Source organism: Nicotiana tomentosiformis, chromosome 3, assembly GCF_000390325.3.
Source record: "Nicotiana tomentosiformis chromosome 3, ASM39032v3, whole genome shotgun sequence".
NCBI lineage: Eukaryota > Viridiplantae > Streptophyta > Magnoliopsida > Solanales > Solanaceae > Nicotiana > Nicotiana tomentosiformis.
In genome coordinates, this window is record NC_090814.1 from 87,715,279 (window position 1) to 87,728,977 (window position 13,699).

General features: G+C 32.0%; 1 long non-coding RNA gene across 1 annotated transcript; it reads left to right on the forward strand.

Moving 5' to 3' along the window:
- The first annotated feature begins 12,299 nt into the window (after positions 1-12,299).
- Positions 12,300-13,041, forward strand: LOC138908778 (uncharacterized). Its single transcript, XR_011415182.1, has 3 exons — positions 12,300-12,366; positions 12,451-12,493; positions 12,862-13,041. It is a non-coding gene; the product is annotated as an uncharacterized lncRNA (long non-coding RNA).
- The last annotated feature ends 658 nt before the right edge of the window (positions 13,042-13,699 follow it).

The following is a 13,699-nucleotide window of genomic DNA, read 5'->3' on the forward strand; positions in this document are numbered from 1 at the left end:
TACAAGTGAAATAATACTAAAGAGAGAAGATACAAATGCCTTAAGAAGATAAAAGGCAAATGAGAGGTGTATTTAAATCCTAAACATTAGGCCTCCTTTTATAGGGTGAAATTCTCATTCAAAATTGTCATCCACCGATGTGGTACTTTTGCCAATTTCAACAATAAGGAGGATTAATGAAGTATGTTTCTGAATGTTTTTATAGCAGCTGTTTCTTGCGTTTTTTCCCCATGAACCCGTTAATTGCAAAATTAAATTCTAAGCATTAAATTCTTCTAATTAATCTTCAGTCCCCATGTTTTATGTGCTCCTCCCCCATCAGTACCCAACGTTTTCAAGACTCTATCTTCTTTAAGAATTTAATTATTTTTTAAAAATTCAAACATACCCAAAGGAACAAATGTACTGCTTTACTTTTTTACGCAAATAACGTTGAAATTTGTGCTCCATAACTAAAAAGAAAATAGTTTTTCTACATCATACAAAGAAAATACTCATTTTGTTAAAATGAAAGAAAATATTTTTTCTACATCATGAAAAGAAAATACCAATTATTTTGTTGAAATGAAAGAAAATACTTTTTACTACATTTTGTTGAAAGGAAAAAAAAATACTTTTTCTTCATCATGAAAAGAAAGTACTTTTTTTTTTGTTAAAATGAAAAAAAAAAAAACCTTTTTTATATCATGAAAAGAAAATACTAATTTATTGAAATGAAAAAGTACCCTATCTATAACATGAAAAGAAAATACTATTAATAATATTTCTATTTAGAGTGGGGGGCAAAGGTGGGGTTCAGGGATGCGGCGAGTGTGGGGTTGGGGTGGGGAATAGGGTGGTAAAGGTTGAAAAAGAGTTTTGAAAAATATTTTCCCTTCTTTTGATAGGGAAAACATTTTTCTCTAATTGGAGAAAAATGAATTTATAACGAAAATATTTTTCAAAATATTTAAGCCAACAAATATGAAAAAATTCGTACCAAACACACCCATTGTCAATAGCATGTATGACGATATTGTTGTTCTTACTTGCCTCTCCCAAATTACAAATGTTTACATCAATTCTGTATGCATATTGAATGTACTGTGTAAAATATACTTTCATCACTAATTGCAATTAATTAACTAGTAGCAATAAATAAATTTTTATCTCAATTTTTCACGTTAACTATAGTGAACTAGTGTGTGATGTGATAAAAATACCATATATGAGTAAACTTTTTTTTACTCTCAATATAATGTCTTTTTCCATTTTAAAGTGATATAAGTTGGTCAAATGGCCTTCCGACCATTAGTTACTTTCACAAGCCAACATAATGATTATGGATTAACTTGTGTTTCTCCCATGCATGTGTGGGATTGACAGTAGGCTGCTGATTAACCTCCTCTTAAATCACTATCACTCTAATCAAACTTTACTCTTTATTCTTCTTCTTCTAAACTTTTTCACCTAGTAGTTTTTGCTAAAAAGTAAGGGGATTGAAAGATAAGTCAAGATTATTGGCAGACAACGTTGAGGTAATTGCATGTTAAAGGAGCATTTTCATAAGAAATCCTGAAGTATAGACTACGATAATTCCGGATAAATAACATACCGTGGTGTACATACGATTTTTCGTAAGTGATGTCATTATTTTAACTCGTAAACAAATAAGTAAGTCTATTAAAAAAGAAAACAATTTGAATCATATTAATAAAAGACAACTCAAGTATATTACTACAACTCTTCTCGGTATAAGTTTTTATTTTTTGAAATGCATTCAAAATAATCTCATTAGAAATAATACTAAATACTTTTTTTTTAACATAAGGCACCAAATATTCAATTAAAAACTAATCATTCATTTGATTTCGAAAATTATTTTTAATAAATTTTATCGTCGAGAATAAAGATAAAGGAAAAAAAAAGAAAAAGCCAAACTACTTATGGCAGCAACATCATTCTTCTATATTCAAATAACTTTATGTGGCTAGAGTGATCAAATATGAACCTCGACTCATCTGTTCAAAGTTCTGTAAACAACTAAAAGGTCAGTGGTTCATAAAAAATTTAAAACAAAACTGATGCTGTGTAGCTTCGAACTCTGCGACCTCATTCACTGATCTGAAACACTTTACCGCATGGCTTAGCTCCTTGTGTTAAGTGGTGTCACTTTACTTCATTTATTCTACTTTTTGTTTCTATATTTCAATCACATATAAATATTTAGTAAAATTTCAGGTGACATCGCTTCGTCTAACGAAGATCTGCCCCCGTTCATTCATCTATAGATCTCTTATATTTTCTTAAAAAATATTACTTCATCTCCCCCAACGCCCCCCCGCCAAAAAAAAAAAAAACAAGAATGACTGTGATATAATGAAGAGCCAAATAATTTGTATTCTTTGATTATAATCTTTTTAAATATTCTTTTAAGGAAAGTAAGATGTGTATAGTAGTCTTTTTATTTTTTTAAACCATATAAATTTTAGTTTATAAAAGTGAAGAAATAAAAATTTCTGATTTTGCAAAACACCCTCATACTTTATTAACGGACGGAAAAGGCTCATATTTTAATTAAGAAGCTCAAATTCCCGAAATACCATTTCTATCTATATATACATGATTCTAACAAACGACCCCATAAATTTCTTTTAAGGATCGTTTGGTTTAAAACAAGATCTAGAAATTTTTAGGATTATAATTAGAATAGGTGATCCTATCTAATTATATGGAATATATAATTCCAAAATTTTGAAATAAACTTTATCTTGATTTTAGCTAATATTCACATCAATGAAATAATGAACAATTTTAATCTCAAATTTTATAGTGACATAACCCCTAATCCCCACAAACAAATGGCCCGTCAGGGAATATATTTTGGTAGATAGGGTAGAGAGCATGTAATATTCAGTTTGATGAGATCTAAGAGCATTGGAATAGAAGTTTTACTCTTCGAAAAGAAGAGCAGTACTTGTTGTGTGTCATCAATACACGTGGCATATAAACAAGCAAAACAGTAACATGCGGAGCTACAAACGAATGATACTACTTCCTACCCAATTGACACGACACCTTATTGTTTCAGGTTCGACCGGTCCCGCCATACCTTTTCACTGATCTTTCTGCACTTTCATTTAATTCCTCAATAGCAGAGCAAGAATTTTAATTTCATGGATTTTGAATATTTAAATAATAATTATAAGTGCTAATAATTGACTTTTAAATTTAATACGTATAAATTTATTAACATAAAAAAAGACAGCTCAATGCACAAACTATCTACAAAGTTAAAAAAATGATCGCACCCCAAGAAAGATATATATAGACCGTCGTGAATATACTATTTAAGAAAAAACTATTGAATCCGACATAGTAATTTATATCTAGACTTCTACCTACTTTGGGCTTCGGCTTAATAAATATCTTTGTGGAAGCATTCATTAGCATGGCCATAGCCCATATGCATGTTTTACAGAGATTTAACTTATGCTTAAGATGCAAGTTTCAATCATTGTTAATTAGCAGATTAAGACCCATTTTTATTCTGCTTTCATAATCTCCAGCTCCCTCTTCAGGGAAACAGATAATATATAGAATGGTCAACCACATGCACGCGTGCATCCTCATGCACGTTGGACAAAACTGTTTATAATTAAGCTAAGTAAGATCCAGTAGAAGAGTTTAGCCTCTATACATTTTTTTAGACTTAAAAAAATACACAAGTCATGTAAAAAATAATTTGGTATAAGTTTTCATTCATAAAAAATGAAATTAGAACATGAAAATGAGCCATGTTATATCTTTAGCAATAAGGTAAAATACTATAATAGTATAACTTACCTATTAGTGTATAAGTTAAATCTTTAGTAAAATTAGCAAGCTTATTAACTGTAAATTATAATTCAGAATTACATGTAAATGATAAACATATACTCCTAATATGTATGTGGTCCTAGGTTGGCACGAATTATATGCAATTACTATTGACGTCTCCATTAATTTCAGTGGCTTTTTCCTTTTTAAAGAAAGCTTACATACAACAATCTTAATGTGTAAAATCTGTAACTCCTAGCAGTATACACTGAATTTATTTATGCCGTACAGTGTATCTAATCACCCACCTCGATATATTTATGATATTTATCAAACTGTAATATTTGAAGTATCGGTTGTTGTGGTGACACACAAAATCTGACAATAAGAAAGTTCAAAATTTTCAAGTTATTTCATTCCAAGATGCAAAAGGAAACTACAAATTTTCACATTGAAAACGTAAAAAAGCACAACATTTTAATTTGTCTCTGTAACTTATATATGTGTTCTATATATAGCCTCATATTGCTAACTTTTTCTTTTCAGATTTTACTACAATAGGGATGGGAGTAATAAAGTAAATAGTTATAACGAAAATCGAAAAACTATTTGGACCACGGCCGCCTACTGTCTTTAAAGAAATTGGAACTACTCAGAACCAAGTTAAAATCAATTATAAAAAGATCTTCAGAAAATCTATTAACAGATAGATTTGTCAATGTTATATATATGAACAAACATTTAATTTGAAATGGCAACTACAGCAAAAGACAACCCAATAAACCATGCTTTTTCCCTTCAAACTTGCTGGAAAGTTTTGTCAATATTCTTCACAAGAAGAAAAGATGACCGCTTTGCAGAAGCTTTTACAGTTGGGATTTTGGGATAATATTAGAAAAAAAGTTATTCAGAAAGCAAAATGTAAATCTAATCCTCATTTCCCTTATTGTACTAAACTCTTTAAGTATATCACCTTCTGAAATTGACAATATTTCTAAACATGGTCGCACTTCCTTAGATATGAAAACCAAAAATCTGCTTACTTTGCATCAACTTCAAAAACAAAAACAAAAACAAAAAAGTGGAACTTCTAGTGAAAAATATAAAAATTAATTTTCCGTTTACAAAATGTATAAAAAAGTAATTAATTTGATTGGTTATAGCAGGCGGCTGATCCTAACTCCCATTGGCAGAAGCTACACCTCGTAGAATTGGACCTGCTACTCTGTTAGCTAGCCATAAGTTCCAGCAAGCTTTTTTTAAATCTGAATTTAATTTATAATACTATACTGTAAAAGAAATTATATTTCTAGTGAATATTATATTAATATGTTATAGTAGATAAACTGCCTTACCTTTTCTGGTTATTAGTTTCTTTTATGGAAATTTACTTATAATTATCTAGATGGTGATCGCGTGAAAATTATTTCAGACAGAGTAAATTTGTTTAGGTTGATTAGAGTGGAAAACATGGGGGAGGGAACAGTAACTAGTAACAAAATTAGGTGGTGTTGGCAGACTGCGGATGCCCAATTGCTTGGGTATGGCAAGACAAAATAACTGTGAGAAATCATCATGTAATGATTATTTGCAAGTGTTATTGGATATAGTTCTAATTAAGTAGTACATTATTTTAGGGGATTTCTCCGAGCTCTTATAAACATAGTCGGAGCCAGAATTTAAAATTTATTGATTCAATTATAGTGTGTTTAAGTTACTTGGTTTTAAAAAAAAGTAATAATTTATATATATTTAATAAAAAAATTAATATAAATTAAAAATTTAAACAAAAATTACTAGATTCGATTGAATACGTTCCCGTATGCCGGCTTCGCCCCCGGGTGTTATATGCTAAATTAAGCACTGCATGCCTGCATGATTCTTCAGCCATTTCACGTTCTACAAGTTTCTTCTTTCGAGGTAATCATAATTTCTTTTAAAAAATATATCTATTGTTAATTAAGTTACACTTTATACAGTTGATAATATTCATGGTTAGGTCAAAGTTAAAAGTGTGCTATATACCAGTTGGGAGTAATAATTAAAAACCTGTTAGAACTGACTACTTTTAATTATTTATTTTGGGACCGATAAAATAAAAGGGCTACTGCAGCAAATATTTATAACTACAACACCTCTCTGCCCAGATAAATCACTATACTAGGACACTTGCAACCTCTGTGGTCCACAGTTCTATTGAACGAAATTCTTTACTGCTTACCAGCCAAAAGGAGTTTGGACAAATTGGGGAGAGAGGTGTGTTGAATTGGTCACTTTCCCAACCAAAAATAAAATATAATAAAGGGTATTAAATTTCACACCTAAAACGTACAGTCAAAATCTTTAGGCATAAACATGTTAGTAAGCACCGTATTAAGATTGACTTTGTGAAAGTAACACTTTGGTCCAAAAAATCAAGTCCGTACAAAATAAAGTTGATTTTGTAGGTGGACTTTTTGCATAAGAACCAAATGTATGTTGCAGCTAGCTAGATCATTTAAAGTCATTAGTATCTAGTTCAACTTGCTTTTCGCTTTTGCTTTTCCTGTCCTTTGACTTTTTAAAACCCGATCATAATTGGTTTGATTTTGTTTTAACTAAAAAACGTCAAACCTAAATCAAATCAATTGATAGTACATTTATTTAATTTTTAAAAATATTTTATATATATAAATATTTATTGTAATATAATTTATAAATATTTCTTAAATTTTTTCACAGTTTTATCTTTTAACGTATTATTTCAAGTTTAGACTTAACATTCTTGAATGGTAAATAAATTTTATAGCCCATAAATATAGTAACTCAAACAAAGTTTAAATCAATACTAATGCTAACAAAAGAAATTCAATTCAATAATAGGAATGACGATAGTGCTGGATAATTATTTTAGTTTTACATTGGTTTATAATGAATAACTTAGTTTATCTTTTTCTTCGGTGCTTAGTTATGTAATTAATATTAGTACTTATTAACTATACTTATTTTAGCATGACCTATATAGTATTTTTAGATTATGTTAATTTTCATTATGGTTTATTAATTAGCAATATTTGTTTTATGTAATTTTATTATTTTATCTTTGTTATTGAATATTTTAGTATAATGCTATGACTTATCTCATATTATTGTATTAATTTCTTGAAAACACATTATATAGTTATATTTTACTAGGACGTAAGAAATATTGGGAGCACAAGTTACATATTTTATGCTATGAAGACTTTACCGGAAAAAAATCCGAAAATCCGAAAACCCCGAAAAATCCGAAAAAAATCGAGATTGAAATATCCGACTTTATTGGTTTGGTATATAAATTTAAAAATCCAACACTATTGATTTGATTTGATAATTGAAAAATTCGAACAAACCCGACATATATACAACCTAATTGTGGTTTCTAGAGCCACACAAATTTTTCTTTGACCGTAAATTTTTATATGCCTTTTAAATATTTTGAATTAATGATTATTATAACTAATAGCAGTTTTTAATATAGTTTTGCAAATATGTAAATTTTATTTCAAAAGATTTTATGTCCAAACTCATTATCAAAAGTAAAAGGTTCGATTCTCAAAATTTGAACTAGTCCATCATATAAACTGAAACATATACACTAATTTGATCAATTCGCGGGCACACATTTTGCCTATTTAATTATTACTGCTATAGTTTATAGCTGAAATTAAGAGGCCATAGCTTCTTTTCTGCAAAGATGATCTATGTTGTGTTGTGAGAAAGGGCAAAGTGACTTTGATGATAGAAATATGATAACAAGTCAAAAAATGTGGGCGACTTATCAATGGAAATTGCCCCCCACTCTTTAACCCTACTGGTTTGACACATAGTAACTTCTTAAAGAGTACAGAGCCTCGATATCAGAAGTCAGAACCGTTAACAGAAAAAAAAAATGACGATAAGGCTTTAATATGAATAATATATTAGGATACATAAAATAATTATAATATAGAGTATAATAACAATAATAATAAATTAACAAGTTTTTTTCATGTTCACGCACCCTTTTCCTTGACAGTATTTAATTGGCACAGATATGATTTAGTTGAAGTGCCTGATAGGAACAACCATATGTTTAGGTGTTTAATTGGCACAGATAAATTTAATTGGAATTTCTGATAGAAACTACCCTATATTTAGATGTTTAAGTGACAAAAAGGGACAAGTTTTAGGACCTACCTATCTATTTGGCCATTTCCTTATATATATGTGTACGTAACTAATGTACATGTGATGTAACATCATCAGAGCCGACACCTTTTGTCATAGGCTTCTACGGAACCCAATACACAAAACAGCTCAGTAAGGGCATTGCCTAATTAACCTCTGTACACTAATAGCGAAACAAGACATGTAATCTAATAAATATACAAATAATATAAAAGTTTATGATTATTATAAATAAAGATCGTAAAGTAAAGACAAGTATAAAGAGAAACTGATTTATTATTTAAACTTTAAATTTGTGTTTATAATGAACTGAAAACTCCTCTATTTATAAAAGAAATGAAGCAGTTGCGATGCTTTTCAGGAAGCAACTGCAAGGCTTTTCTTTAGCTGATTGTAAGCTGTATTCATGAGTTGCTTGTAACCTGCCTGTTTAATAAGAAGATGCTGCAAATTATTTCATTGAGTTGCTTGCAACCTGCCTGCATCAGCTGCTTGTAAGTTGTCTGCATCAGCTGCTTGCAACCTGCCTGTTTAATAAGAAGCTGCTGCAAATTATTTCATTGAGTTGCTTGCAACCTGCCTGCATTAGCTGCTTGTAGATAAATTTCAATAGAGTACTAAATGGATAATCTTCTTCAGGAAGATTATCTATAGTAGAGTAATGAATGGACATCCTGATGAAAATCTTGTTTCAAATATTTGAGTCTCCGCATTCCAATCTTGTATACCATCTTCTCAAAAGTTAAAGCTGGCAAAGATTTAGTGAACAAATCTGCTAGATTGTCACTTGAACGGATTTGTTGCACATCGATGTCACCATTTTTCTGAAGATAATGTGTGTAGAATAATTTTGGTGAAATGTGCTTTGTTCTATCTCCTTTTATAAATCCTCCCTTCAATTGGGCTATGCATGAAGCATTGTCTTCGTATAAGATTGTGGGTCTTTTCTCACATTCCAAACCATATTTTTTTTGAATAAAATGAATTATTGATCTCAACCATACGTATTCCCTACTTGCTTCATGAATAACTATTATTTCAGCATGATTTGAAGAAGTAGCAATAATAGATTGCTTTGTGGAGCGCCATGATATGATAGTACCTCCACATGTAAACACGTACCCGGGTTGAGATCTAGCTTTATGGAGATCAGATAAATAACCTCCATCTGCATAACCAACAAGATCTGCACTATCTTTGTTAGCATAAAACAAACCTATACCAAGAGTTCCCTTTAAATATCGCAATATATGTTTAATCCCGTTCCAATGTCTCCGTGTAGGAGAAGAACTATATTTTGCTAGTAAATTAACAGAAAATGCTATGTCATACCTTGTAGCATTAGCAAGATACATTAGTGCACCAATTGCACTTGGATAGGGTACTTCAGGACCAAGGAGTTCCTCATCCTCTTCTGGAGGTCGGAACAAATCTTTATTCACTTCAAGTGATCGAACAAACATTGGTGTACTCAATGGGTGCACTTTTTCCATGTAAAAGCGTTTTAAGACCTTTTCTGTATAGGCAGATTGATGGATAAAGATCCCGTCTGCTAAATGTTCAATTTTCAGACCAAGACAAAGTTTTGTCTTTCCAAGATCTTTCATCTCAAATTCTTTCTTTAGATATTCAATTGCCTTTTGGAGCTGTTCTGGAGTTCCAACAAGATTTATATCATCAACATAAACAACAAGTATAACAAATTCTGAAGCCATTTTCTTTATAAAAATACATGGACAAATAACATCATTTATGTAACCCTCTTTCAATAAATATTCACTAAGGCGATTATACTACATGCGCCCAGATTGCTTTAAACCGTACAAAGATCTTTGCAATCTGATTGAATACATTTCCCGAGATTTTGAATTTGCTTCAGGCATTTAAAATCCTTCAGGGATTTTCATGTAAATCTTATTATCAAGTGACCCATATAGATATTCTGTAACAACATCCATCATATGTATTTCAAGCCTTTCACGTAAGGCTAAACTAATGAGATATAGAAATGTTATGGCATCCATAACAGGTGAATATGTTTCTTCATAATTGACTCCAGGTCATTGTGAGAATCCTTGTGCGACAAGGCGAGCCTTGTATCTTTCAACTTCATTTTTGTCATTCCTTTTTCGCACAAACATCTATTTATGACTAACTGGTTTTATACCAGCAGGTGTTTGGACTACTGGTCCAAAACCCTCTCTTTTAGCAAGTGCATTCAATTCTGATTGAATTTTCCATTGCCATTTTGGCCAATCAGATCTTTGTCGGCATTCTTCAACAGATCGGGGTTCAAAATTCTCACTATCTTGTATAATATTAAGTGTAATATTATAAGCAAAAATATTATCCACCATTATTTCATATCGATTTAAATTAATCCCATCACCAGTAGAACTTATTAAAAGTTCCTTGCTCACTTGAATCTCGGGTTCAGTGATTTCTTCAGGAATCTCAGAACTAATCAGATCTTGGGTCTCTTCAGGGGGATCCCTTTATAGTATCATTTTGATCATTTGTCAATTTTCTTTTTCTAGGATTTCGATCCTTAGAACCCAAAGGCCTACCGCGCTTCAGGCGTGATTTAGGTTCACTAGCTCTCATGCTAGTAAATGGTCCTGCTGGGACATCAATTCGGATGGGCACATTCTTTGCAGGGATATGTGACTTAGTTATCCTTTTCAAATCAGTAAATGCGTCTGGCATTTGATTTGCTATATTTTGTAAGTGGATGATCTTCTGGACCTCCTGATTACATATAGGGGTACGTGGATCAAAATGAGATAATGATGAAACTTTCCACACAATTTCTCTTTTGATTTCCTTTTTCTCTCTTCCTAATTGTGGAAAATTTATTTTATCAAATCGACAATCTGCAAATCGAGCAGTAAATAAATCTCCCGTCAATGGTTCAAGATAACGAATAATAGAGGGTGATTCAAACCCAATATATATTCCTAACCTTCTTTGAGGGCCCATCTTACTGCGATGTGGTGGTGCTACTGGCATATATACAGCACATCCAAAAATTCGTAGATGGGCAATATTTGGTTCATGACCAAAAACTAATTGTGACGGAGAATATTTATTATAATGTGTCGGTATGAGATGAATAAGTGATGCTGCATGCAAGATGGCATGGCCCTAAACAGTAGTGGGCAATTGTGTTTTCATAAGTAGTGGTCTTACTATCAATTGCAGGCATTTAATAAATGACTCTGCAAGGCCATTTTGAGTATGAACATAAGCTACAGGATGTTCAACTTTTATCCCAACTGATAGACAGTGATCATCAAAAGCTTGAGATGAGAATTCTCCAGCATTATCAAGGCGAATAGCCTTTATAGGATAATCTAGGAATTGTGCCCTTAATCGAATTATTTGGGCTAATAGCTTTGCAAACGCCAGGTTGTGAGATGATAGTAGGCACACATGAGACCATCTTGAAGATGCATCTATTAGGACCATAAAATACCTAAACAACCCACTTGGTTGGTGAATAGGTCTACATATATCCCCATGTATACGTTCTAAAAATGTAGGGGATTCAATACCAACCTTCATTGGTGATGGTCTAGTGATCATTTTGCCTTGATAACAAGCATCACAAGAAAATTCATTATTTGTAAGAATATTCAGGTTCTTTAATGGATGCCCACTCGAATTTTCAGTAATTCGTCTCATCATTATTGATCCAGGATGGCCCAAACGTCCATGTCAAAGCACAAAAATATTTGAATCAGTAAACTTCTGGTTTACGATAGAGTGTGCTTCAACTGTACTAATCTTTGAATAGTATAAGCCAGAAGATAAAGTTTATAACTTTTCTACAATGCACTTCTGGCCAGAAACATTCTTTGTAATACAAAGATATTCCCTATTCATTTCATTTGTCGTCTCAACATGATACCCATTTCGGCGGATATCTATAAAACTCAACAAGTTTCTTTAGGACTTGGAAGAGAATAATGTATTGTCTATTATAAGTTTTGTTCCCTTAGACAGAAATATAATGGCTCTTCCAGAGCCTTCAATCAAACTTATATTACTAGAAATTGTTGAAATATTTGCTTTTTCCTTATGAAAATAAGAAAAGTATTTCTGATCCTTGAATATGGCATGAGTTGTTCCACTATCAATTACACAAATATCTTGATGATTGGTCTTTGATCCAAACATAATTTGAGGATTATCCATATTCTTCAAAATGACATAAATAAAATATGTTATAGTAAACATCATTATCAAAGCATAACTTTTATTTATGTACAATAATTACATAACCATACTATCTATTACAAACAACCAAAATTAAAATATTTATATTTCTACAGATTCACCACCGATCATATTACTTGTTTCTCCTTCTGGGAGTGCAAAGTAATGAGCTACATCTAAATGCATGAAATCTAAATTATCTTCAGAAATAAAATTTTCTTCAGCATTTTTCTCTGCCTTCTTCAGGGAGGCTTGATAAAGCTCAACCAGGTGCTTTGGCGTACGATAGGTATGTGACCAGTGCCCTTTTCCTCCACATCTATTGCATGTATTTTCTGGCTTTGCTGCTTGCACCGCTTCATGCTTTTGTTCCTTCCTTTTTCACTGCTGGTGGTGAGGAGGGTTCTTTGATGCATTATTATTACCATGATTAGAGTTTCTTTCCCGACCATGGCCATAACCACGACTGGGGCCACGGCCTCTTCCACGCTTAGCTTGGTGGAAGTTCGTCTCATTCACTTCAGGGAATGGACAAGAACTAGTTGGTCGGCTTTCATGGTTTTTTATTAATATCCCATTATGTTGCTAGGCTACAAGAAGATGTGAGATAAGTTCAGAATACTTTTTGAATCCCATCTCTCGATATTGCTGCTGCAGAAGCATATTCGAGGCATGAAAAATGGTGAAAGTTTTCTCCAACATATCATGATCAGTAATATTATCACCACATAATTTTAATTGGGAAATAATTCTGAACATAGCAGAGTTATACTCACTGATAGATTTAAAATCTTGTAGCCTTAAATGAGTCCAATCATATCGTGCCTGTGGAAGAACGACCATCTTCAGGTGGTCATATCTATCTTTCAAATAATTCCACAGTATGACTGGATCTTTAACAGTAAGATATTCCATTTTCAGGCCCTTATCAAGGTGATGACGTAGGAATATCATTGCTTTGGCACGGTCTTGGTTTGATGCCTGATTTTTGTCCTTGATGGTGTCTACCAGACCCATCGCATCAAGATGAATTTCGGCATCAAGCACCCAAGACATGTAGCTTTTGCCTGATATATTCAGGGCTACAAATTCAAGTTTAGAAAGATTTGACATTATTTAGAAAAATAAAGTTCGTACCTATGATACTTTCAAAGTATTTGCTCGAGATGGCAGAGTCTCGCGCTGATAACGTGTTATAAATAAAGACTATAAAGTAAAGACAAGTGTAGAGATAAATTGATCTATTATTCAAACTTCAAACTTGTGTTTATAATGAACTGAAAACTCCTCTATTTATAGAAGAAAGGAAGCAACTGCGAGGCTTTTCAGGAAGCAGCTGCAAGGCTTTTCTTTAGCTGCTTGTAAGCTGTCTGCATTAGCTGCTTGCAACCTGCCTGTTTAATAAGAAGCTACTGCAAATCATTTCATTGAGTTGCTTGCAACCTGCCTGCATCAACTGCTTGTAAGTTGTCTGCATCAGCTGCTTGCAACCTGC